This window comes from Somniosus microcephalus, chromosome 13 (genome assembly GCF_052327205.1).
Source record: "Somniosus microcephalus isolate GS21.2 chromosome 13, FLI_Smic_1.0, whole genome shotgun sequence".
NCBI classification, from domain to species: domain Eukaryota; kingdom Metazoa; phylum Chordata; class Chondrichthyes; order Squaliformes; family Somniosidae; genus Somniosus; species Somniosus microcephalus.
Genome location: NC_140999.1, coordinates 180,311,891 through 180,338,494, shown reverse-complemented (window position 1 = coordinate 180,338,494; position 26,604 = coordinate 180,311,891). Strand labels below are relative to the sequence as shown.

Sequence of the window (26,604 nt, the reverse complement as noted above, 5' to 3'; positions counted from 1 at the left end):
ACATAGGGTTAATGTTTCAGAAATTATATATATATCGGGGGAGCGGGTTTCCGGTTCCTACCTGAATGTGATTTTATTTTGTGTGCAATTCAAATCGTTAATCTTTCGCGTTGTAAATGTGGTTGTCGGTGATCACAATGTTCCCATTTAAACCTTATTACCATCCAAGTAGCGCAGGGGTTACAGACTGCTTGAGTAACTAACAGCTAAAAGCTTCTGGTTTCTGTGTTGTTTGTACAACCTCAGTGGGAAATGGGGGAGGTCACTGTTCTCTGTCTGATGAACGAAACAGACAAATATAAAAACAGTCCTTAAGGCGAATCAGTTCTCGATAATTTGTACTTGTGCTCGTTTCTGCCCATCAGTTCAACCTTTAAACAGCTATTTTTAAACACTCCCCAGGGCCCGAGTATCATCACATCGCAATGGGTTTTTATTTTGCCCATTGGCCGTGTGGCCCCCGACCTGTCGCGATGCTCGCTGCGGCGTATTTTAATGATTTTTCCAGCAAATTGTGGCGTAAATTCGCCCCTGGAGAATTGGGGAGCATGGCAGTCTAACTTACGGCGTTCGCAGCCAATATCGCCACAGCGGCGAATTCCGGGACTATAAAAGCAAAATACTGCGGAAGCTGGAAATCTGAAATAAAAACAGAAAAGGCTGGAAATACTCAGCAGGGCAGGCAGCATCCGTCATCGACCTGAAATGTTAACTCTGTTTCTCTGTTTTCTCGCTCCATAGATGCTGCCCTGACCTGCCGAGTATTTCCAACATTTTCTGTTTTTATTCCAGGACTATAAAGTTTCACTTCAACGAGATCATGAATGGAAAGTCCTCCTCGCGACATGCTGAGGCATTCTGGGCTGCAATTACATGACGTCACATCCGGGGGAGCTCTGTGCAAAGCTGTCTGCTCCTCGGCTCCCCCTGAGTAACAGTTCAACACAGTAACAACAAGTGGTAAGCTTTTTTTATTGTTAAACCTGTAGAGATCAGATTTTGTCTGAGGACGCTCTTGTGAAGCACCCTGGGATGTTTTACAATGTTAAAGGCGCTATATAAATCTTGTTGGCGGGAACAGTAAACATTTTGCCAAAGGCCCGCGGGCACCACCAATATGATAACAATAAATAACTTATTAACATTACAGCGACATTCCACAAATAATAATTAAATCATAATGTGACTGGTAGTAAGAGACACAGCAGCCAGTGTGCAGTTATATATCGCCCTTTATAGCGGTTAAGGATTCTGAATGATGCAGAAGGAAATAATACCCCTTTAAGAAACTAAACGTAGGTGAAAGATAAAGTTACAGGTGGGTGTCAGTCAGTTATGAACTGGTAGGTGTTAAAACAAGTTTTTTAAAAAGACCAAGTTACTCTATTCAAAGGATTTAAAACTGATCTGGATAAAGATGCCACAGTTATTGCTGCCAAGAATTGTGTGACAGAATTAGTCAACTTTTTTGTTTCATTCCATGACTAGAAAAGATTTATTTCTTACAAATTAAGCTTCTGGAGTGCTCAGATATAGAACATGAAAGAAGGGAGGGGAGTCGGTGGTGGGGGGGAATAAAGATATGTAGCAACACGTAATGTATATGACCCCATCCACACAGCAGAGAATCGCTCTTAATTCATTTGCCTAAAATGGCAGTTAACATGGCATTTGGTTTCAGTTTTCAAAGATATTAAGTATCTTGGTCGAGCTGTCAGAGGACCACTTAAAAAATAATTTAAAGCAATGAGGCTTTCAGTCAATGGGAAAGCACGGCACTCGATGCTCCAAAGAGAGCTCTCCAGCCCTCCTTCCAGCTTGTTTTCGAAGTGGGGGCTGATGCCAAGGATCTATTTGAAGACCTGTGGCTCGAGATGCTTTCAGCAGAATGGAATCCGATAGCTGGAGAGACCCGTCGTGATCCTAGACCTGGTCCCAATGTGTTAATATGCCTGTTTACATCTTTTGGTCAAGGCAGCTGTCACTGAGGTAACAAAATTCCACCCACAGTCTCTTTATCTGATACGGCTACTACATGTGTCGTCGGCTTTCAGCATTCACAGTTACTTAAGGGTGGAATATTGCTTTCATTTAGCAATTAGGCCTTTTCTTAGGCAAATGAAAACCGAATAGGGAGGCTGTTTCATCGCATGAATTGTCACAGGCGTAGAATGCAACACTGAGTCTCTGAGCTCAGAAGGTTGTGGGTTCAAGTCCCACTCCAGAGACTTGAGCACATAAATCTAGGCTGACACTCCCAGTGCAGTGCTGAGGGAGCGCTGCACTGTTGGAGTTGCCGCCTTTCGGATGAGGCGTTAAACCGAGGCCCCATCCACCCTCTCAGGTGAACATAAAAGATCCCATGGCACTATTTCAACAAAGAGCAAGGGATTTCACCCAATGTCCTGGCTGGCAAATATTTATCCCTCAACCAACAATCACTAAGGTGTGGAGATGCCGGAGTTGGACTGGGGTGGACAAATGTAAGAAGTCACACAACACCAGGTTATAACAATCACTAAAACAGATTATCTGGTCACTGCTGTTTGTGGGAACATGCTGTTTCTAAAATTGGTTGGCATGTTTTCTATATCACAACAGTGATTACACTTCAAAAAAAATACTTAATTGGCTGTAAAGCGCTTTGGGACATCCTGAGGTTGTGAAAGGCGCTATATAAATGCAAGTCTTTCTTTACTTTCCAATACATAACAGACCATTTCCTCGCAAACATACCGCATTGTGTTTCTGCAGCGGTTATATTACATGCCCTTTTTTCGGGATCCAGGCTTTCTCTCTCACTTTATCTGTCTGTCGTTCTCAATTGGGCGTGGGAATCAGCCGGGTTTGGTTAAAACAATTTTATTCGGTGTGGTTTCATTGAGGCCAGGACAACATTGCCAGCTACCATATTGAGTATGCAGAATGTTTTAAAAATAAGCAAATTCTCTGCCAACCAAAAATCACAGTTATAAGCATGGGCGATCAGGCCATATTGAAAATTGGGAGATTTTCCAAGTGCCCCGTGAATGCTTCCATAGCACTGTATTATCAGTGACCCCCACCAACCCCCCTTTTCCATGAGAATCCCAAAGAGTCATGCGCCCTTTTGAGAGTGTCAGTCCATCTCTGCTTATAGAATGATAGAATCATACAGCACAGAAGGCCATTCGGACCATTGTGCCTGTGCGGGCTCTCTGAAAGAGCTGTCAGATCAGTCCCACTCCTCTGCTGTTTCCCAATAGCCCAGCAAATTTTTCCTTTTTAAGTCCATATCTAGTTCCCTTTTGAACGTTACTGTTGAATCTGCTTCCACCACCTTTTCAGGCTGTGCCTTCCAGATCATAACAACTCGCTGCATAAAAAAAATTCTCATCTTTCCCCCCTGGCTTTTTTGACAATTATCTTAAATCTGTGTCCTCTGGTTACCAACCCTCCCACCAGTGGAAACAGTTTCTCCCTATCTCCTCTATCAAAACCTCTCATAATTTTGAACACATCTATTGAGTAATATAAAAATCTAATTTACTGACCTCCATCTTATGAACTAAAGCACAGAAACCAAGTTTCAGCTATCTGTTTAAACAGTTTCAATTTCAGACACAAGTTTAAATATATTCTGCTTTACAGTTTCTTCTATTTCCTTCATGGTTAGAAGAATAAAATGAATTGTTCTGAGCAAAATTAATAGAAATTATAATTCCTTTCAAACATTAACAAAGAGGTAGGTTATATTCAGATGCCCTTATCTGAACTATTGAATAAGCAGATTGTTTCATCAGGTCATGACGTAAGTTGTTACACCAAAATTTATAAAGCTGAAGAAAAGATGAAACTAATTTGCATATCCCCTTTAACAAAAATACCTCTGCAAAAATACTAACATGTTACTTATGGGGTTTTGCTTAAGCTCTGATTCAGGACTTTTAGAAAGAAAGGACAAGAAATTGATGTCCTTGCCGCCACCTGGTAACGCCAGCGACGCGTGAAAAAATGGCGGCTGCAGCTCTTGCGCCAGCTGGAGGCGGTCCCGGCGGCGGCAGCCATATTGGTCGCCCCCTTTGCGCTGCCGGCCCTGAAAGAAAATGCCGGTGTGGTGACATCAGGCGGCGTGCAATGCCGACTTAACGTCACCTACGTGAACTTCAACCCTTGTGCTCAAGTCAGCGCTGGGTCCTAAGCACCCCAGGTTAACCTGGTGTACAAGCAGGTTGACAGTCGCTGACAGGGGTGATATCTGCAGCTGTTAAAGGGACACACACATCAATCAGGTAAGTTTGAATGGAAGGGTTGGGACTGTTTTTTAAAATTTAATTGAAGTGGTGGCTTGCTGCAATCGATGTGAAAAGTTTTTTTTAAGTGTTTTGGGAGTGCTGCTGGACGCTTGCAAGGGCTTGGATGGTAAGTGAACGCCTTTGAGAAGACAGGATATGCTGTGAATACTCAGCAGGTCACGCAACAACCGTGGAGTTCACGTCTCAGGTCGACATGCTGCCTGACCAACTGAGTATTTGCAGCATTTCATGCTGTCATTTCACATTTACAGCGTCCGCTTGCAGAGGGAAGAGGAAGACGAGGAAACTGAAGAGGAGGAAGCTGAATGAGCAATCAGATGGAAGGATGCATCCCAGAAAGCCCCTTTGTGGCCAGCATATCCAGGATGGAATCATCCGCCTGTGGTCCCACTGGCTGGGCAGGACGCATTTCTTGTTGACCCACTGGCTGGGCAGGACGCATTTCTCGGGTGTGAGAAATGAGGAAGGCACAAGGGTGGAGTTGTGTTGATGGGAGGGCGGGAGTTGCATGCCAGAAGGAGGATAACGTACGAGGATACCCGCATCTTGTATCCTTTCAGCCCCACCGCTGGCCAAGGGCTCAACCATGCCCCTGCCAAGAATTGCCTGCACCGTCTCCTCCAAGGGAGTGAGGTGATGCTAGGAATGGGAGATGTGCCTCGTCATTGGTGCAGATTGTTGGTAGGTGAGTGATTGGGGGTCCTGCATTGAGCAGTGTGTGAGGCTAATGGTTCAGTTGGTAGATGACATCTTTTGAAGATGCATTCACTGACCTTGACCAGTGGTCTGAGGTCATGAAGCTTCTTTGGGCACTGGAGTCAGGTGGATGGGGCAACACTGCTGGTAGTGACGGTCTTGGTAATGTACTCCTACATTGTTCTTTCTGGAGGGCCTCCTGGCCCCTGTGGGTAGAGGGCCAGTCTTGCAGGGTTGACCTCCTACACAAAGCTAGAGTGCTGCATGCAAGACCCTGGGTGCCCCTTCCCTGGCTTGCTGAGCCATTTGTGGTAGTGCTGAGGCAGTTTTCCCATTTGTTGAGTTTAGGAAGGTAATTCAGCTTTAAGTGGAGGAGAAGCATCCGGGAAGGCGCCGAACACCTCGAGTCTCTTCGCCGGGAGCAAGTGGAAGCCAAGCGCAGGCAGCGCAATGAGCACACGTCAACCCAAGCACCCCGCCCACCTGCCCCTTCAACCACCGTGTGCCCCACCTGTGACAGAGACTATAGGTCCTGCATTGGACTAATCAGTCACCTGCGAACTCATTTTTAATGTGGAAGCAAATCATCCTCGGTTCCGAGGGACTGCCTAAGAAGAAGTGCTGAATATTGACATTTGGAACTTCTTTTAAATATTGATTATTTGTTAAAAGACAGAAAGGGCTGGAAAATGTATTGAATCAGTGCATTTTATTTTCCCTTGCTTCAATGTGCACGGCCCTTTAAATTTCAGAGGTCCTCACTGCCCACAATGCATTTTGAGCTTCACAGCCTCGCACACAGACGCTCGGGGAAGCAGCAATGCCGCACCAGCACAACAAACTGGTCCCGCAACCCTCGTGTAACGCCACCAGGACGGCGTTGCGCCTACAGTTAGCGCTGCGTCATCTACCACCATGTCCCCCCACACCAATTTACCATTTTGGGCGGCCATTAACAGCAGTTGGCGAGGACACCGACTGCTTTCCGGGTGAGAACAAATTTCCCCCCCTCAGAATTTGCATTTATTTGGCATTTTTCACGACCTCAGAAAATCCCAAAGTGCTTTACAGCCAAATAATTCTTTTTTGAAATGTAGTCTCTGTTGAATTGTAGGGAAACGCAGCAGCCAAGTTGCACAGAGCAAGCTCCCACATTCAGCAATGAAATAAATGACCAGATAATCTACTTCAGTGGTGTTGGTTGAGGGATGAATATTGGTCAGGACACTGGGGAGAACTACTCTGCCTTTCATCGAATACTGCCGTGGGATCTTTTATGTTCACCTGAGAGGGCAGACAGGTCTTCGGTTTAACGTCTCATCTGAAAGGCGGCAGCTCAGAAAGTGTAGCACTCTGTTCCGCACTGGAGTGTTAGCCGAGATTATGTGCTCAGGTCTTGTAGTGGAGCTTGAAGCCATGACCTGCTGACCCAGATGTGAGAGTGTTTCCACTAAACCAAGGCTGAGTGTGTCCTTTCCAAGCTGGAATAATGGCACAGTCCGTCCAAGATTTCCCTCTTTTACATTAACCATTTTCCTGCAGGTCTTGTTTTGTGTTGTCTCTCACATACCCAGAGATAAACATAAATGAAAAAGATGCAATGGTCCCTGTCACTGGCAACAAAAGGTGAACAAACAATGGTAGAATTTCAAGTGCAGTGTTTTCACTTGAAACGTCAGACTGATTCATAGAATCAGAAATGCAATTGATTTTTAAAAATCGTTTCCCCTCCCCCCTGCAATTTTCTCCTAAAGTTACTGACTCTTGCTGAGGCACAGTTCCACAGGAGGCAGCAGTCCTCCAGTATCTCACCAAGTGGGTGAGATACAACAGTGAGCGTTGCAATGAGCAAATATGAGGGGGCATCATAAGCTGAGCTCAATTCTGACTACCACACAGTTTCCAAGGGGGACAGTGGATAACGATCAGGAGTGGCTTATTATTCTTGCAAACAGCATAATCTATCAGCTTTTCTCTTCATATAGAACTCGAGCTATCAACAAAACAAACCAATGACAGCATATGGGGAACTAGAGCAAGTGAGCAGGTCAATGTAACTTTACCAAGTGCAGCATGAAAAACAAGGACTTCCCCAACCAAGTAACTCTGGCACTCCCACTCCAGGGTAAGTGGAATTGCACTGAAATACCATTCAAATACAACCAATGGGCCATTCCCTCTCACTTCCCCAGAAGGAATGGGATGACACTGAACTGCCAAACAGTCTCAATCAATAGATTAGCAACAAAACTTAAATCCTTCATGGGAACAATATTTTGCTTTTCTTACCTTCCTCTGAGCCTTTTGTGCTGTAAGAGATAGGAGCTATGACACAGCAACCATTTGTCCCACTGCTGTCACTCCAACCTACTGGTGTACCCTCCCCCTCACCCTCATTCTTCTCTTCTTAGGCAGTCCCTCGGAACCGAGGATGACTTGGTTCCACATTAAAAAATGAGTTCGCAGGTGACTGATGAGTCTAATGCAGGACCTACAGTCTCTGTCACAGGTGGGGCAGACGGTGGTTGAAGGGGCGGGTGGGTGGGGTGCTTGGGTTGACGTGCGCTCCTTGCGCTGCCTGCGCTTGGCTTCCGCTTGCTCCCGGCGAAGAGACTCGAGGTGTTCGGCGCCTTCCCGGATGCTTCTCCTCCACTTTGTGCGGTCTCGAGCCAGGGATTCCCAGGTGTCGGTGGGGATGTTACAATTTTTCAAGGAGGCTTTGAGGGTGTCCTTGAAGCGTTTCCTCTGCCCACCTGTGGCTCTCTTGCCGTGCCGGAGCTCCGAGTAGAGCGCTTGTTTTGGGAGTCTCGTATCGGGCATGCGGACAATGTGACCCTCCCATCGGAGCTGATCGAGCGTGGTCAAAGCTTCAATGCTGGGGATGTTGGCCTAAGCAAGAACACTGACATTGGTGCGCCTATCCTGCCAATGGATTTGCAGGATCTTGCGGAGGCAGCGCCAGTGCTTTGAGGTGCCTGCTGTACATGGTCCATGTTTCTGAGGCATACAGCAGGGCGGGTATCACTGCTGCTCTGTAGATCATGAGCTTAGTGCCCTCACTACCGCTGTACACTCTGCCGACCCCTGCATCGCTGCTGACCCTTCTCCCATGCCATTGCAAGCCAGTTCCCTCCTGCATCAGGTGTTACCCTGTTAATCTAAGCAGAACAGCAGCGAATTCCGGGAACTGAGACAAAGATCCCAAACATTGTGGTTTAGCACTCCAGCCTCAGCAAGGGTACAAAAATGTCTTCCCCCATAGGAAGGGGCACCTCTTATGAGTAAGAAAAGAGGCTTAATTTTTGTAAACTCTAAAAAAAAAGTACCTAAAGTGCAGAAGGCAGGGGCAGAATTGTTGGACGAACATTTTGAGGATAAGGCCATTGTCATGTTTCATTGACAGAATATATTCCATTTAAAATTAGAAAAAAAGTTAGGCAACTTCAATAATGAGCTAGTCTCCAGTTATTAGACTTTGAACATAAAAAAAGAGTTTTGGCTGGTACAGTGCTTCCATTGGCTGCTGGCCATTAATTGCTCAATTGATGTTTCTATAAAAACTCTGTTGAACATCTTTAATCTATGGCGATGATTTCAATGAAGATATTGTTTGCTCGACAAACCCTTATTTGCTCAACTTTATCTATCAAAATGTTGGGATAAGAAAATTACAACAGAACAAAAAAAAATTTACATTTTTGACAGACCAAAGCTAAAAACAGCAACACAGTTTAATCATTAAGGGCTGTTCTTGCATGGGGAGAAGGAGGGGCAGGCCCGTCCATTTGAATCTACTCTCTCTCGCTCTGTTCATGTCTGCTGTGCTTCTTGGCTGCGTAACGATTCAGCTGCATTAAGTTCAGGCCTTTCTTATGCACCATGGACAGTGGTTGCCCGACTCTTAGTGCCCTTCCAAAACAGATCTCACCCTTTAGCCAGGAATACTGACTGGCTCGGGCCTAGGCCAAGAGCTGGGCCTCTTTACCTGGTATCAGGACTTATTGATCGAACTGATACTTCATTCAGCTGATAGTGGAAGTAGCTTGTTATTTTATGCCATTATCCTCAGTTTTGGTATTTTATTTGAAATGATAAAAAATACACTTAAAAAATTCTAATTTTACAGTGTTTTTTTCAAAATATAGGTTCCCTTCATGAAAAAAGTCATACATGCCAGCAACGATTCCTCTAAGCTGCGTGGCTGCACAGCTCTCTGCCACTACTGCGTAACCCGGGACCGGCTTCACAACGTTAAATTTCGCGCTGTGAATGGGCACGCTCAAAAAATAATTACAGGGAATATTGCATGCCAGTCTACAAGATCCGGAAAGCTAACAAAGGGACAGTGCACAGTAAGACTGTAAAAGACTGCACTCAGACAGACTGTACTCAGACAGACTGTACTCAGACAGACTGCACTCAGACAGACTGCAACAGACTGCACTCAGACAGACTGCACTCAGACAGACTGCAACAGACTGCACTCAGACAGACTGCACTCAGACAGACTGCAACAGACTGCACTCAGACAGACTAGATAAAACAGAATATATTAAAATATTTGAAAGACTGTTCAACATCTCTTAAGAGTGCAGCCTCTCTCCCACCCCACACCAACGCTAGCTCAGAGCGTTTGTACCATATGAAAGCTGATACAAGCCATGCTTGTTTTCCTGGCAACAGCCGAATTGCTTTATGTGTACCTATTGATAGATTATTTCAGTTTGATAGATTGGGCCGGACCAGGGGCCCTGCCGTTAAACTGCTCAAGAATAGGAATAGACTGGATGTTAGGCAGTTCTTCTTTTCCCAGAGAGTAGTAGATCTTTGGGCCTAAAAATTCGGTTGCTTTGCGCCTCCCATTAACGCCCTAAGAGGGCGCAGCGCCGCCAATTCCTCCCACAAAATTCAGCGGGAGGTTAGCAGCGGCAGTAACCGTTCCGCCAGCGATGACGTCATCGCCCTGCGCAGCATCCCGCTCGCGCCCCGGCCGAGATCTTCGGTAGCGCCTCCTGACTTACCACCGGACGCTATGTTCGACGGGGTCAGGGGGGCCCACCTGCGGCCGGGGTGGCGTAATTTAAAGGGGAGGTGCCTGGCGGCCATTTTTGTAGCTGGCTGCCTGCCAGCACCTGCCCCCTCTGCCGTGCCCGGCCTCCTCTGAAGCCCCCCCGTGGAGTGCCGGCTGTGCTCTGTGAGCCCGGCACTTCTATTGAGTGCCGGGCTCTTTTGCCGGTACTCCGATCCCTGGTGGCCCAGCTAGGCCCTGGGTTGCGCTGCGCAAGGCCCCTCTCCTTTAAGAAGAGGAGGAAGGCCTGCAGTACCGCGGCGCGATGTGCCTCAACACGTGGCGCTGCGGCACATTGCGCCGCAATATTCGCTCGCAGCGCCCCAAGAGGGAGGCGGGGCGCTTCCAGCAGCACCCCGCTTTCCTCTTGGCGTGCTACCGATGAATTTTGGCTGCGGAGGCGCTAATTTTTTCGGGTAGCGCTCCGGCAATGTTAGCGCCCCAAAGGGGGTGCGACTCTATTTTTCCCCCTTGGAATACTTTGCCGGCTTGTGCCGTGTGAGTTGATTCTCTGCGTGCTTTCAAGAGGGAGCTTGGTTCTTGGACTGGGGCAGAGATCACATCTTTTTCTTTATTCGTTCCTGGGATGTGGGCATCACTGGTGAGACCAGCATTTATTGCCCATCCCTAATTTCCCTTGAGAATGTGGTGGTGAGCCACCTTCTTGAACCGCTGCAGCCCGTGAGCATTGTAGGTACTCTCACAGTGCTGTTAGGGAGGGAGTTCCAGGATTTTGACCCAGCCACGATGAAGGAACAGCCGATATATTTCCAAGTCAGGATGGTGTGTGACTTGGAGGTGGCGGTGTTCCCATGCATCTGCTGCCCTTGTCCTACTAGGTGGTAGAGGTCGCGGGTTTGTGAGGTGCTGTAGAAGAAAAGATCTTATAAAAGTTAAAATGATTTAACAGTTAAGCATAGTGAATGCGGTCTCCTGGACTTTTTTCAATTGGCTGAGAGGGTCGAAGATGAAATTTCCAGATTCACCCCCCCTTTTTGGCCCTGAGTTTCTCCGTCTGTTTTCTGTCTCTACCAGGAGATTACGTGGGTGCTGGGGGCTAAGGAGTGTCCAGTTATGACGCTCTAGCTATCATGAATATGGGGCAGGCTTGGTCTTTTTCCTAACTACCATTTTCATACGTTCAAAAGGCACATAGCCATCAGCCATTTAAGACTGAGAGGAAAACAGTCCAAAAGACTAAGCCGAAAGTCAAATCTCTTGATGGATCCTGGGAGATAAACGCTACCTGCTGTAGGCTTGGTCATGGAGTGTATTTGGAGTCCTCATTTTGATTGGATGCCATCGTGACAACCAGAACTGCAGGAAAAGTGTAACATGCAGAATTTTCTCCTGCCAAGTTAAAAAGAATTTGCATTTATTTGACACCTTTCATGTTCTCAGGATGTCCCAAAGAGCTTTACAGCCAATTAACCACTTTTGACGTGTAGTCACTGTTGTAGGGAAACGCAGCAGCCACACAGCAAGGTCCCACAAACAGTAACAAGGTAAATGGCCTGATAATCTACTTTAGTGATATTCATTGAGGAATAATATTGGCCAGCACACCAGGAGAGCTCCCCTGCTCTTCTTCAAATAGTATCAAGGTCTGACTCTCCTGGCCAGCCTCTTCTCTTCCGCCCTCCATAAACGTAAGCTCATCCAAAACTCTGCTGCCCGCATCCCAACTCGCACCACGTTCGTTCACTTGTTAACCCTATGCTCACTGATCTATAGTGACTCCTGGTCCACCGACACCTCGCATTTAAAATACTTTCCCTAGTGTTGAAATCCCTCCATGGCCTTGCTCCTCTCTATCTCTGTAACCTCCTACAGCCCTACATTAATCTGCTTGGTACATTTTCTCCGAAACTCTGCGTTCCTCCAATTCTGGCCTCTTGTGCATCACCCTCCTTCACCCAACCACTGGCGGCCGTGCCTTCAGCCATCTAGGCCCTAAACTCTGAAATTCCCTCCCTAAACCTTTCCGTTTCTCCACCCCTCTCTCCTCCTTTAAGCCGCTCCGTAAAAAAGCTACCTCTTGGACCAAGCTTTTGGTCACATATTTAAATATCTCCTTATGTGGCTCGGTATCAATTTCTGTCTGATTACCTTCCTGTGTAGCACTTTGGGATGTTTTACTACACTAATGGCACTATATTCATTGTTGTTGCTGATACTCCTCGCAAACCCAGTGGGCAGGATTTTCATTGGGCCGTGGAGGTGGGATTGGAGGCGTGTTGGGGGTTAAAATCTCAAAATTGGTGGGCACGACCCCATTCCGCCCCCAACACGCCTCCATGCCAGTTTCAAAGGAGGCAGATACCTGACCTGTGCTGGGACCCGCCTCCCTGAGGTGGGAAGGGGATTAGTGCCAATTAACTGCCTGTTAACAGATAGTTAACAGGCAGTTTTTAGCCTAATCCCTATTTTTATTCCTGAAATGTGGGATTCCCGACGGCTCCAAACCATGGCAAGTTAGCGAGGTGGGCTGTCGGGCTGAAGGGCTTGGAGGGTTCCAGATGTCCGGTGTTCAGGTGAGTGATGGGTGCATGAGTGAAGAGGTAAGTGTGTTTGGTGTGTGTAAAGTGTTTAAAGAAGTTTTACTTACCTTTACAGCCTTCCTTCCTTCAGCAGGTCTCGGGAGTCCCTCATCTCACCAGCACAGAAAGCAGAATGTCAAAAGTTGCAGCATTCATCTTTCTGTTCTGGAGAGATCTCTAAATCAGCCTGAGAGGAAGGAATTAACTTAGAGTACAGATTGTCAGTGTTTGACAGCTTCAAAGAGCTGTCAAACGCTGATATTTCATCTGTCAAAAGCTCTTGACAGATGAAATATCAATCTGTGACATCACCTGTTGCCGGGTGGCCCTTAATTGGCCTGCTGAGCCCGCTGGGCGAGCTCAACAAGGTCAATCAAGTGAAAATCGAGTGGGTTGGCCACAACTCGATGGAGGCGGGACTACAACCCCGAAAGTTGTAGTCCCGCCTCCTACACACCTCCAGAATCAAAATCCAGTCCAGTATGTTAATTTGCAAGTGCAGCCATGCAGGAGTGATGCACAACATATGATGTTGGAGTTTTGCAATTTGGAGGCGAATGGAGCGCAAAGTGTCCGTGTGGTCCGCTTCACTCACCACACCTACTGCTTACCAGCATGAATCAACGAGTCCAAGGCGTGGAGCTGGAGTCACATTGGCAGGTAGGCAGGACAGATTTTAACATATGTCATAATGTTTTGGAGATGCAGAACTAACTCCAGCTGTTATACTGGAGGTAAAGAAAGACTTACATTTGTATAGCGCCTTTCATGACCGCTGGATGTCGCAAAGTGCTTTACAGCCAATGAAGTACTTTTTGAAGTGGAGTCACTGTTGTAATGTGGGAAACGCGGCAGCCAATTTGCGCACAGCAAGCTCCCACAAACAGCAATGTGATAATGACCAGACTGTTTCAGTGGTGTTGATTGAAGGATAAATATTGGCCAGGACACCGGGGAGAACTCCCCAGCTCTTCTTCGAAATAGTGGCCATGACATCTTTTACGTCCACGTGAGAGAGCAAACGGGGCCTCGGTTTAACGTCTCATCTGAAAGACGGCACCTCCGACAGTGCAGCACTCCCTCAGTCAGCCTAGATTTTTATGTGCTCAAGTCCCTGGAGTGGGACTTGAACCCACAACCTTCTAACGCAGAGGCTGAGAGTGCTACCCACTTTTTTTTAAATTATATCATTTATTGAATATTAAGAACATTTACAACATCGTGATCATTTCATTGTATCATTCAAATCCATTCCACCGCTCTGCACAGCCATTCCTCCACCACATATTAACATCAAAACCTGAAGTTTAATTTGTCTCCCGCAACATATTTTAATCGATTGTACTTTAAAAATTGATCATAAAATACTATCTTTGGATTCCTTTCTGAATAAAACATCCACAGAGCCTTATAATAATCTTTTAGCTTATATTTAAAATACTCTTTTAGATTGATTCTCCTCCCCTTAAAAACCAGCACATTCCTTCTTTGCACAATCACGAATCTAGCCAAATTGAACATTAAATGAATTGCCGCTCCGCTGGACTCGGGCAGACTCTCCTGCAATCCCCATCTCAAAATTGAGTCCCACAGGATTCCCATTCTCGCTCTTCAGACCCCACCCAGCAAAAATACCTCACACAGCTGTCTAACATAGTACTTAAAATCCTCTAACTGTGGACATAACACCAGTAAATGGGACAGAATCTCATCCCGTGTCCCACACACTGGGCAAGTTGCCCCCTCCACTCGCCCAATCTTACACAAGACCGTCATGGTAAAAATCCGGTTATGAGCCAATTTGAAATCCAGTTCAATCCACTCTGGACATTTAAAATTCGCCCACAATCCCTTCCAAATCCTGTTGAAGTCCAGCTGTAGGTATATACTCTGCCAAAACTCCTGACCAGCAGGTGTCTTGAATCTCCATTCTCTGAATACCTCGTAGAAATCTCGAGTATTACAGTTTGTCAAATTGGACCAACTTTCTCCCTTTCTCCGGCAGAAAGCTTGGAAAAGCAGGACGCATTTTACTTCCTTTGTAGATTTCCACATTTATTTCTTCCATCCAATCCTGTGGCATTGCCCTCACAATCTTCTCATACATGATCATAATTGCTTATTCCTCAACCTCCTGCTCCTCCTCCCACACCATGTCCCTCACTATCGCTTCCGGCAACCAACCTGGAATTACCTCATATAATACATCTTTCACACATATAATACCAGCTTTTAGAAAAGCTTGATTAAATAATACCTCTCCTTCAATGTTGACCCACCTGTTCAAAAATAAGGGCTGTTCTAAAAATTCCTCAGCACCCTTAGGCATAAACTGCACACTTTTTAAAAATTGGACCCAAGTCTCTACAACCCCCTTATAAAACATATTATTGTATTCCATATACAATATCCCTTGCCCTCCTTTGTTTAAAAAAATGCTCAAAACAACTCTTCCAAAAACTTGTATTTGACTTCTGAAGAAATCTCTTCGCCCATTTGATTCTAAAGGATTTTTTCTTCAAATCAATATCTGGGAAATTGAGTCCTCCCTGATTTCCCCGTCCAATTATGGTATTGTAAGAAACCAAGGCTGGTTTCCCTTCCCATAAAAACCTCACACAAGCCTCTCGGATGGACTTTTCTGCCCACTCAGGAATATCCTCCACCGTCAATAAGTACCATAGCTTAGATAGCAGGAGAGCGGACACCACTGTCGCTCTTCCTTGCACTTTCAACCACCTTCTTTCCCATCTTTCCAAAATCTTTTTAATTTTCATAACCTTTGGTTCCCAATTTAATCGATCCACTTCATCCCGGTCTTTCTTGCACCCCATATGCACCGCCAGAACTTCCAAAACCTCCACCACCTTAAAGGGACTTTCCTTCAACCATTCTCCACTGCCCCTTCCTGCAACCAAGCATTGGAACTTACAATAATTCACTCTGGCTCCTGAAGCTCTACAATATTCCTCCATTACATCCATAGCTTTCCTCACTGACTCCCCATTTCTCAATGTTAAGGTTGTGTCATCTGCATATTGGTGTATCACCGACACCAGCCCAGAACTGGGAACCGCAATCCCAACTACACCTTGTTTCTTTCGCATCATGTAACCTAATGGTTCTGCTACCAATGTGCACAACAATGGGGACAGGGGACAACCATGTCTCACTGACCTCTGCATCGGATAAAAAATAATTACATTTAACGCAGCTAAATATGTTTGAATAAAAAATCCTTATCCACTCAATGAAATTTTCCCCGAAACCAAATGCTTCCAAAACCATCAATAAAAACTCATGAGAGACCCTATCAAAAGCTTTCTCTTGATCTATCTTTAATACATAAGCCTCCCTCCCACTCTCTTCCATGAGCTCTATTGCATCTCGGATTGAGATCAGAGAGTCTGCGATGTCCCGGCCTAAGACTCCATAGGACTGAGAGGGCAAAACTATCTGCGGCATCACCTCCTTCATAACCCTTGCCAAGATCTTATAATCCACATTTAATAATGTGATGGGCCTCCAATTCTTTAGATCCCTTCTATCCCCTTTATTTTTATATAAGCTAAGCTTATGATACCTCTCCTCATAGATGGGGCCAGGCTTCCCTCAATTTTAAAAACTTCTAAGAGCAATGGATTTAAAATCTCAAAAAATTCTTTATAATATTCTGCACTTAGTCCATCAGACCCTAGGCTTTCCCCCCTCTTCATTCCACTTATTGCTACTTTTATTTCCACTAATCCTACTTCTTTGTCACACATGCATCTCTCATCTTCCTTTAAACTTTCTTCAATAAAAGCACTAACCTTCTCCATCACCATATTGGAAAGGTCTTCTTTTGTATACAACTCTTGATAAAAGCTGCTAGCCGCCTCTAAAATCTCCCTACTTTCATGAATGATCTTCTCCCCAACCTTCAACTCTCCAATTAATGATAATCTCTGTCACAACTTCTCTTGCTCTAGAAAATATCTAGTGCATCTATCGCCCTCCAATGCATCTCTAGCCTTTGCACGGAGAATGGCCCCCTTGCATTTTTCAGCTTGCAATAATTCCCACTCTTCCTTTAAAACCCGGAACTTAGTCTCCGCTCCCTTATCCCCTCCGTTAACTGCTTTACAGACATCCGTAAACCTTTTGGTTATATTCTCTACTCGACGCCGGTTAGCTGCCACTCTCTCTTTCCCATAACGTACCGAAAAAACTTTTACCTCATATTTGAAATTGTCCCACCAACCTCTTCTTTCTTTCAGGAACAAAGGTTCCTTCCGAGCATTATTTATTATATTTAAAATCCCTTCTTTATAAGCAATTTCTTTCAGGCATTGATTGTTTAAAATCCACATCCCTGGACCAATCTTAACTCTGCTGTTCCTAATTCTAAGAGTCAAAGTCGATTGGTCACTAAAAAAAACTTTTTTATAATAAATCTCCATCACCTCAGAACTTAACCCTTCCCGCATTAACACAAAATCTATTCAGCTCTGTTTTAAAACATCACCCACCCAATCTGTTCTGGAGAACTCCCTTTTTATGGGGTTCTGAATCCCTCCATAAGTCTCTCAAATTTAAATTTGCCATCATTTTTACAATCATCCCTCTGGAGTTATCATCCTTAAAGGTTATCTGGGCTGAAATGTCCATCCGAGATAAAAAAACATTAAAATCCCCCACTATACAAGGGTTTTCCACCTCTGCCACTTCAGTGAATAACCACCGAAAAAACTCGCGACGCTTGCAATGGTCATTCGGTGCATTGATAGTAAAGAGATCACAATTAAATTCCTCCATTTTTAAACTTAGCCGTAAAAATCTCACCCCAGTGTTCTTATTCACAAAGGCAACGTTCTCTTTTGTGGATGGACTCACCAAAACAGTCACCCCTCTACGGTTATTGTTTGCACAACTTGCAAACACCTCTCCCTTCCAAACCTTCCAAACTCTTTCTAGGATATCCTTGTAAAGTCTGTGGGTTGTTTAGTTAATTAATACACAGACTACCAGAGTAACTTAAAACAGGACTTTACTATTCGAAGGTCAGGGCGAATCTGCCCAATAAATCCTGACACAGCACTTATATACCGGTGTGGTCACCGTCGGTATTACGGTATACAGAAGCCAACAAAGTAGTGCAACACCTAAAGTAGTTCTCTTAAAGGTGGACGGTTACATACAATAGTTCTCTTAAAGGTAGACGGGTACATACACTACAATCCTCCCTTTTTAGCTTACAACATACTGATTCCCCATTAAACATACATTATAACATATATACAACTTTATGCAAGACAGTTCACAGATTCAGTCTCTCTGGAGGTTTCCGGACTCTGTCCGGATAACGCCTCGGTGGTGTCGTAACTCCCGGCGGGGTAGTAGGTGCTTCTGGCAAGGTCGATTCGGCTTGAAGGACAGTGTCAGGTTCATCTGATTCCAGTATTACCAGATCGGAGGTAGGTGTTCTGGGTATCTCTGTCTCAACATTAACCGTGTAAGGTGGTGGAGTAGGTTGGCCATTTGTGGCTGACCCTATGATCTGGTCAACATGGCGCCTTATTATACTGTCCCCAATGTCCACCGTATACATCAACGGCCCTAGCCTTTTTCCAATAGTTCCAGGCTGCCATTTCTCGGTACGGTAGTCCCGGGCCAAAACTTGTTGACCTATCTGAAAAGATCTAGTTGGCCTTTCATTCATACCCTGGAATTGCCGGTTCTCTACATCCCTTCTGACGTTTGGCTTAAGCAAATCCAGCCGGCATCTTAGTCGTCTATTAAAAAACATCATGGCGGGAGTTTGATTTGTGACCGCATGTGTTGCATTCCTGTACGCCAACAAGAAGCTATCCACCTTATGTTGTAAGTTAATGGCTTCATTACCCATGGCCTTTATGGCCTTCTTGAAGGTCTGGACAAACCTTTCAGCCAATCCATTGGAGGCGGGATGGTATGGGGCTGACGTGTAGTGCTTAACCCCATTGCTCTTTAAGAATTTCTTGAATTCTTCGGACACAAATTGCGGTCCATTATCAGAACAGATCTGTTCCGGCAGCCCATTCCTAGCAAACATGGTCCTTAACACTGTGATGGTTTTTTCCGTGGTGGTGGTGGACATCTTTATTACCTCCGGCCACTTGGAGTGTGCATCCACCGCTATTAGAAACATTGAGTCCATAAATGGACCAGCAAAGTCGATGTGTACCCTTTGCCAAGGAGATGAGGGCCACTCCCATGGATGCAGAGGAGCCTGTGGTGGCGCGTTTTGGACCTTCTGGCATCCTAGACAGCTCTTAGTGATTTCTTCGATGTCCCCATCAATGCCTGGCCACCACACGAACGCTCTTGCTAGGTTCTTCATTTTCACTCCACCCAGATGTCCCTCGTGCAGCTCCTTTAACACCTTCTGTTGAAGTTTGGGTGGAATCACCACTCTAGATCCACACATCAGGGTTCCTCGACACACTGACAGCTGTTCTTTTCTCTGCGAAAATGCTGGCACGTTGGTTCGCCCTGTGCTGGCCATCCCTCCACCGTTAAATCATAGACTTGTGAGAGAGTCGGGTCATTTCTTGTTTCGTTTTCGATCATCGAATTTGTTACTGGTAGACATTCCACTATGGATGAGTGGAACATCTCTACCGGGTCCACTGTAGTCGCTTCTTCTACTATCGGCAATGGCAAGCGCGATAACCCATCAGCATTTTCATGCTGTTTGGACCTTTTGTATTCGATGTCATATTGGTGTGCCCCAAGTAACACGGACCACCTCTGTAACCTTTGCGCTGTCATGGTGGAAACGGCCTTGTTAGGGTTGAATATGGACACCAACGGCTGGTGGTCTGTCAGTAATGTGAACTTCTTGCCCTGCAGGTAATGATTGAATTTCTTTATGCCCCACACAAGGCTGAGGGCCTCCCTATCTATTTGAGCATAATTTCGCTCCGCGGAGGTCAATGATCGGGACGCGAATGCCACTGGCCTTTCCGAGCCATTTGGTAACTTGTGTGAAAGTACTGCTCCAATTCCATAGGGGGAAGCATCACAAGCTAGACGAAGAGGTAACGTTGGGTTGAAATGAGCCAACACTTCTTCAGAGGTAATCAACGCCTTGCTTCTGCGAAAGGCCTTTTTACATTCCCCACTCCACTTCCATGGTACTTCTTTCCGCAACAGAGCATTCAGCGGATGCAGCACCGTGGATAGATTCGGCAGAAACTTGTGATAATAATTAATCAACCCCAAGAATGATCTTAACTGTGATACGTCTTCCAGAGCGGGGGCCTTCACGACAGCTTCTATCTTGTCAGGTGACTTGTGCAGCCCCTCTCGGTCAATGACATGACCGCAGTACGAGATCCGTTTTTGGAAGAACTCACATTTCTTGCGATTAACTCGAAGGCCATATTCCTTCAACCTAGTGAGCACCAGTTTCAAATTTGTGAGGTGTTCTTCCTCGTCTTCTCCCGTAATCAGGATATCGTCTAAGTAACACTGCGTGCTTGGAATTCCTTGTAATACCTGCTCCATGGCCCTCTGCCAAATTGCTGGAGCCGAAGCTACCCCAAAAACCAGTCTATTATAACGATACAAGCCTCTGTGTGTGTTGATGGTGAGGTACTGACGCGACTCTTCCTCGACTTCCATTTGTAAGTATGCCTGTGCCAGGTCTATCTTGGTGAAGTGTTTCCCTCCAGCCAACGAAGCAAAGATATCTTCAATCCGCGGAAGAGGGTATTGTACCGTGTGAAGCACCGGATTCACTGTGATCTTGAAGTCTCCGCAGATGCGGACCTTCCCCGGTCCCCCTGGCTTGTTACTTGGTGAAGACTTCATGACGGGAACAATGATGCGTGGCCCACTCACTCCAGTCCACTTTTGACAGTACCCCTGATCGTTCAAGTTCTTCCAGTTCTGCCTCCACAGCAGGTCATATCGCGTAAGATACCGATCTGGCTTTGAAAAGTTTTGGGCTTGCATGTTCTGCAATCTTAACCTTTGCTTTAATTCCTCGCAGTGTTCCCAGTCCTTGCTGGAATACCTCTTTAGCTTCGTCCAATATTCTGGACAACCGTTCAGGTTTGACATCTTCCTTTCCGGAATCTACCGTCATGGTGTTTAGTGAATGCCAGTCTATCTTTATTTTCCTGATCCACTCCCGTCCCAGAAGTGGTGGACCTCCCTCAGGCAACACATACAGGTCCATCCTTTGGTGATCTTTGTCCTTGTATCTCACCTTGACTTCTATCTTTCCAATGGGGTATACTTTGTGCCCCGTGTATGTCTGCAATACTAGTTCCGTATACCGTAGGGGAATATGCTTGAATAACTTTTTATAATCATGCTTATTCATGACCGTCAACACCGATCCGGTGTCCACTTCCATTTTCACTTGGACTTTTGCAATCTGTAGTGTGATCCAGATAGCTTGTCGGTCAGCTTCATTACTCACATTGTGAATTCTCAGACTATCCAGTTCCTTGCAGTTGGAGTGTGAGTCCGAATTCTGTTCTTCCGGACTCTTCCTAGTCACCTCATGTACCTTTCTGTACCTCTTTTGTGGTGACTCATTATTGTTGGTCTTCTTTCCTGACCGGCGTACCTTAGCTATGTGACCAAGCTTGCCACATTTCCTACATTCCTGGTTTTTAAACCAGCATTGGTTCTGGTCGTGTGTTGTCTTCCCACAACGATAGCATTTCGTTGTACCCGAAGTAATTTGCTGCACACTGAGTGCCGCTGCCTTTAGCTGCATTTCCGCCGTTCCTTTCGCTGCGGCTTCGTTCGATGCAGCAATAAGGACAGCCTTATCCAGTGTAAGATCGTTCTCTTCGAGCAGTCGTTTTTGTGTTTCTTCCTTCGACATTCCACACACGAATTTGTCTCTGAGTGCCTCTGCCAGATTTTCCCTAAACTGACAGTGTTTCGCTAGCCTACGCAGTTCAATCAGGTACTCCGCGTTGCTTTCCTCTTTCCGTTGCGTTCTCGCGTAAAATTTGGATCGTTCCACTAACACCAGTGGTGCGGGGTTAAAATGATCCTTCAGGACAGCAACAATATCATCGAAAGTCTGATCCGCCGGTTTAGCTGGTGCTAGTAGATGCTTCAAGAGCCCGTATGTCTTCGCGCCCATCGAGTTTAGCAAGGTTATAGCTTTGTCATCTTCTTCTATTTTATTGGCCTCACCATAGATCTCAATGCGTTCCACATACGTGGCCCAGTCTTCTACCTCGGAATTAAAATCGTTGATGTTACCACGCTTAGGCATCTTCCTCTCTTCCTGATAACACCACGGATTATTTCTTTAAATTTTCTTTTTTTTTTCAAGATGGCGGTTCCCGCGAAAATGGCGGTTTCCTGCGCTTATCTTCTCTCCCCGCCCACTTCAATGGCGGTTCCCCGCTTCTGTCTTCTTCTCCGCCTAATGGCGGCTTCCCGCGTTTCTTCCCCTGGCGGGAGGGGTACACTTTCCCCACGGGCGACGGCCACTGGCTTTCAGGTTCACAGCCTGCGCGTCGGCTTCAGTGCTTTCCCTTTTCTCGGCAGGGCAACCGGCGCTGGGTACACCCCGTTGACGGCGAACAGTTTCAGCCGCTGGGCTGGCTCTCGCTCAGTTCCCCTTGCTCGGGCTCTGTCTCTCTCCCGCTCGCTCGGCTCTACTGGCGCTGGGTACACCCCGTTGACGGCGAACAGTTTCAGCCGCTGGACTGGCTCTCGCTCAGTCTCCCTTGGTTGGCTCTGCCTCTCCCGCTCGCTCGGCTCCCAATCGCGCCTCCCAGCCCTCTCGCAGTCCGGTGCTTCCCTCCCCGGCTGCGGCTGAGTTTTTATATCTTCCCGCGCCTACGCTCCCGGTCGCAGCGCTTCGTGGCTTCGGTCGCTGCCCGGCCTTTTTCGCCGGTCGCGGTCTAGCTGTCTCACGACGCCGTTGCGTCCCCAGCCTGTCTGTACCGCGGCTTCCTTGCTCCACGCTGCCCCAGTCTCAGCGCCTCTGGGCCCGACTTCTGTCCGGCTCCTTTCCCCCTCGACCGTGGTCGAGTGCACCGCCCTTATCCTCCGGTTATTCTTTTTACTTTTCCCTTACTCACAGTCACCGTGGCCGGCTTGCTTCTCATGCTGATCGGCTCACTCCTCACCGTGGCAGAAGGGACAGTCAGTGCCTGTTGCTGATGGAAGTCTTTGTCTCTGAATTCTTCCTCCTTTCCAGCTCTGCAGACTCGAGTTTTCTCCCAACAGAATGACGAGGGCGGTTGCCTCTTCTCGACGCTCGTTAACTGCTTCGGAAGTATTGTTGCCGCAGGGTACGATCCCATCCTCGTCGCCACTGTAAAGTCTGTGGGTTGTTTAGTTAATTAATACACAGACTACCAGAGTAACTTAAAACAGGACTTTACTATTCGAAGGTCAGGGCGAATCTGCCCAATAAATCCTGACACAGCACTTATATACCGGTGTGGTCACCGTCGGTATTACAGTGTACAGAAGCCAACAAAGTAGTGCAACACCTAAAGTAGTTCTCTTAAAGGTGGACGGTTACATACAAAAGGTTTCTTGCAGACACAACAAGTCCGCGCCTTTAAAACCCTGCAACAACTGCTGCAATTTCTTCTCACCCCTCAGTCCATTCATATTAATCGAGACCAATGTAATCATGCTCCGTGTAAGGGAAATATGCCTGATAATCTCCCCATCGTTTAATCTCTGGCCCTTCCCTCCTCACATGCTCCTTCTCAACTTTTTGGGCAACTGTTGCTTTTTCCTGCAGCCTCCGGCTCTTTTTCACCTCCTGTTCGAAACTTCCCTGCTGTTTCAGCCTCTTCCTTGCATTAGGTTTGGACCGAGAAGCTGCCCCCTCTCCCTCCTTCTGCCCCTCACTAACTTTTCCCTTTCCACACGATGCCACCACACCCCTCACTTCCATGTCTCTGTCCCCCTCTGATTCCTCACTCTCGAGCTCTTCTGTGACCTTCTGTGCCTGCTCCCCGTCAGATACATAATCCTGCTCCCTGTCAGATACATCATCTCCCATAGAGAGTCTTCCTGTTAACGCGGTTTCTCCAACAGTGCCGTTCCCTTCGGCCTCATCATCCCTTGCTCCCTGATCCTTCTCACTCTGGGACAATGGCGCACCAATATTGCGCCCTTCAGGCGTTTTTGTCTCGTCACTCCCGTCCTGCTGCCCCTTTAAGTCTCTTGCCTCTTGCACCCTCTCCTTGTCTTGTCCCCTCCCGCTCACCGAGATGTCCAACTCCCCGTCTTTCTTTGGAGTACTTACATTTACCACGCACCCCGCTCCTACCTCCTCTCCCCGCAAGGACCCCAGATTCTTTAGGGAGAGCTGAACCATATTATGGCTCGACTCTGCCCTCGACCCATGCTGCTCTCTGCTGTCTTTGTCCTTTTCCACTGTACTTGGTGTGTTTTCCACCATCTCCATCCTGTTCTCTGCTTCGCAATTTTCTGCCTTTTCCTGCGCTCTTTTCTCCTTCACTTTACCAGCTGTGTCCTCCGCCTGCTCTGCTCCTCCAGCCGTTCCACTCACACCTCCTGCTCCTTCTCCCATCTCCTCATCACTCATAGAGCTTCCTTCTGCCTCACACTCGCAGCGGGTGGGGCCTTTGTGACACACCCCACAGCTCTCCGCCTTGCAACTCCGAGCGATGTGTCCAGACTCGCCGCACATATAACAGTACAAGTCCGGACAGTTTCTTACAAGATGGTCGTGTCCAAGACAATAATAGCAAAACTTCACTTGGTTATCATGCAGTACTCGGAAGTACTGCACTCCTTCCATTGTCTCAAATTTCATGCTGCACGATAATGACTTCACCCCCTCTGGGAACCACACCTTTACATAATGGGTTCCATCTGCTACCCGTTTTCCTGGATAGTACCTCCTCTTTATTGCCAAGCAAATTTTAATGTCCCACAACTCCAACTTTTTGATTAGCACCTCGTCCTCAATATAAACCGGTAAGTTTAAGAATGAGACCACCACCTCTTCCGAATATAGCAGAGATACCTCCAAGAACTTATCACCAACCTTCAAACTGAGTAAAAGTCTTTCCACCTCCTCTCGGCCACTGACCATCACCTCGAACCCAACATTCGGCTTTGGTCGGCAGGCAAAGCAGCTTCCCTCGCCACAGTCCTCATGTACCGCTTGGATAATATCCCAAGCTCGTATCTCCTTATCCTCGCACTGAATCACCACTGTGTTTTCTTTTCCAAACCTCCTAGGAACCCGGCCCAAATCTTTGGGCCTTTTGCTCTCCCTTCCAACCACAGTTTCTCCCCTGATTAAATTAATCTTGGGAACACTGTCCTCTGAGGGGCCCGGCACTCCAGCTGCTGTTTATGGGCCAAAAAGGCCCTAAAAGCTGAAAATAAAAAAACAAAAACCCAACTTTTTACAAGCTCACTCCAACTCCCTGCAGTCATCAAGCAACCAGCAGCATCTGCTTACTCCTAGCCCCTCCCACCTAGAGAGTGCTACCCACTGAGCCACAGCTGACACTGGTCCTCCAGCACCAGACTACCAATTTAAGTTGCCCTGGAAGTAAAGCAGCTGATTTGGAATATGATGTGGCTGCCCTATACGAGCATTGTTGTGTCAAATTTGCAGTCTCCAGTGTAAATTTGTCACCAAAACTCCTAACAGAACAGGGCATCCTCAGGGTAAAGTGTCACTCGGGACATGTTATGCTATCTACCCACGCTATCTATAACGCTGCACGTGGCGTAATGATACTTTACAGAAACTCTGTGCTGGAGCAGAGCCCAATGAAAACATTTCCCCGACAGCTGTAATGCTGTCTTTAGATGGCATCGCCGCAGGCATGGCATTCGGGTAAATATTGCCAAGTATCTTGCCAAAGCACAATATTGAGAGGATAATGCCACTTTGGCCATTCAATCGTTGAATGTTCCAGGTGATTGTACAGTCAGCATGTAATTTCCACTGAGGTCGCATTTATGAATGGATATTCTGGGAAACACTGAATATTTTAAATTAGAATTAGATAAATGCATCCAAGAAAGATTTCCTCCTTATCTGGGCAAAATCACAAATCTGAAATTGTGCCCACTTTTGTTTCCTTACAATAATAACAACAACAACAACTTGTATTTATATAGCGCCTTTAACGTAGTAACACGTCCCAAGGTGCTGCACAGGAGTATTTTAAGGCAACAAATTTGACACCGATCCACATAAGGATAGATAAGGGCAGGTGACCAAAAGCTTGATCAAAGAGGTAGGTTTTAAGGAGCGTCTTAAAGGAGGAAAGAGAGGTAGAGAGGCGGAGAGGTTTAGGCAGGGAATTCCAGAGCTTAGGGCCCAGGCAACAGAAGGCACGGCCACCAAAGGTTGAGCGATTATAATCAGGGATGCTCAAGAGGGCAGAATTAGAGGAGCGCAGATATCTCAGGGCGTTGTGGGGCTGAAGGAGATTACAGAGCTAGGGAGGGGCGAGGCCATGGAGTGAATTGAAAACAAGGATGAGAATTTTGAAATCGAGGCGCTGCTTAACTGGGAGCCAATGTAGGTCAGCGAGCACAGGGGTGATGGGCAAATGGGACTTGGTGCGGGTTAGGACACGGGCAGTTGAGTTTTGGATGACCTCGAGTTTACGTAGGGTGGAATGTGGGAGGCCAGCCAGGAGTGCGTTGGAATAGTCAAGTCTAGAGGTAACAAAGATTTTGATGAGGGTTTCAGCAGCGAATGAGCTGAGGCAAGGGCGATGTTACGGAGGTGGAAGTAGGCGGTCTTTGTTATCCTTCGGATATGTGGTCAGAGCTCATTTCAGGGTCAAATATGACACCAAGGTTGCGAACAGTGTGGTTCAGCTTCAGATAGATGTTAGGGAGAGGGATGGAGTCAGTGGCTAGGGAACGGAGTTTGTGGCGGGGACTGAAAACAATGGCTTTGGTCTTCCCAATATTTAATTGAAGAAAATGTTTGCTCATCCAGAACTATATGTCGGACAAGCAATCTGACAATTTAGAC

At 46.6% G+C, this 26,604-nt stretch overlaps 1 protein-coding gene across 4 annotated transcripts in view; it reads left to right on the top strand.

Moving 5' to 3' along the window:
• Positions 1-843: 843 nt before the first annotated feature.
• Positions 844-26,604, top strand: part of LOC147108825 (transcription factor MafB-like) — a 388,751-nt gene continuing 362,990 nt past the window's right edge. For 2 of the 4 annotated variants that reach the window (XM_086005711.1, XM_086005709.1), the window contains exon 1: positions 844-960. The gene's annotated coding sequence lies outside the window, so the exon portion shown is untranslated. The remainder of the gene's footprint in view (positions 961-26,604) is intronic. The other 2 variants (XM_086005714.1, XM_086005715.1) reach the window with 2 other exon arrangements.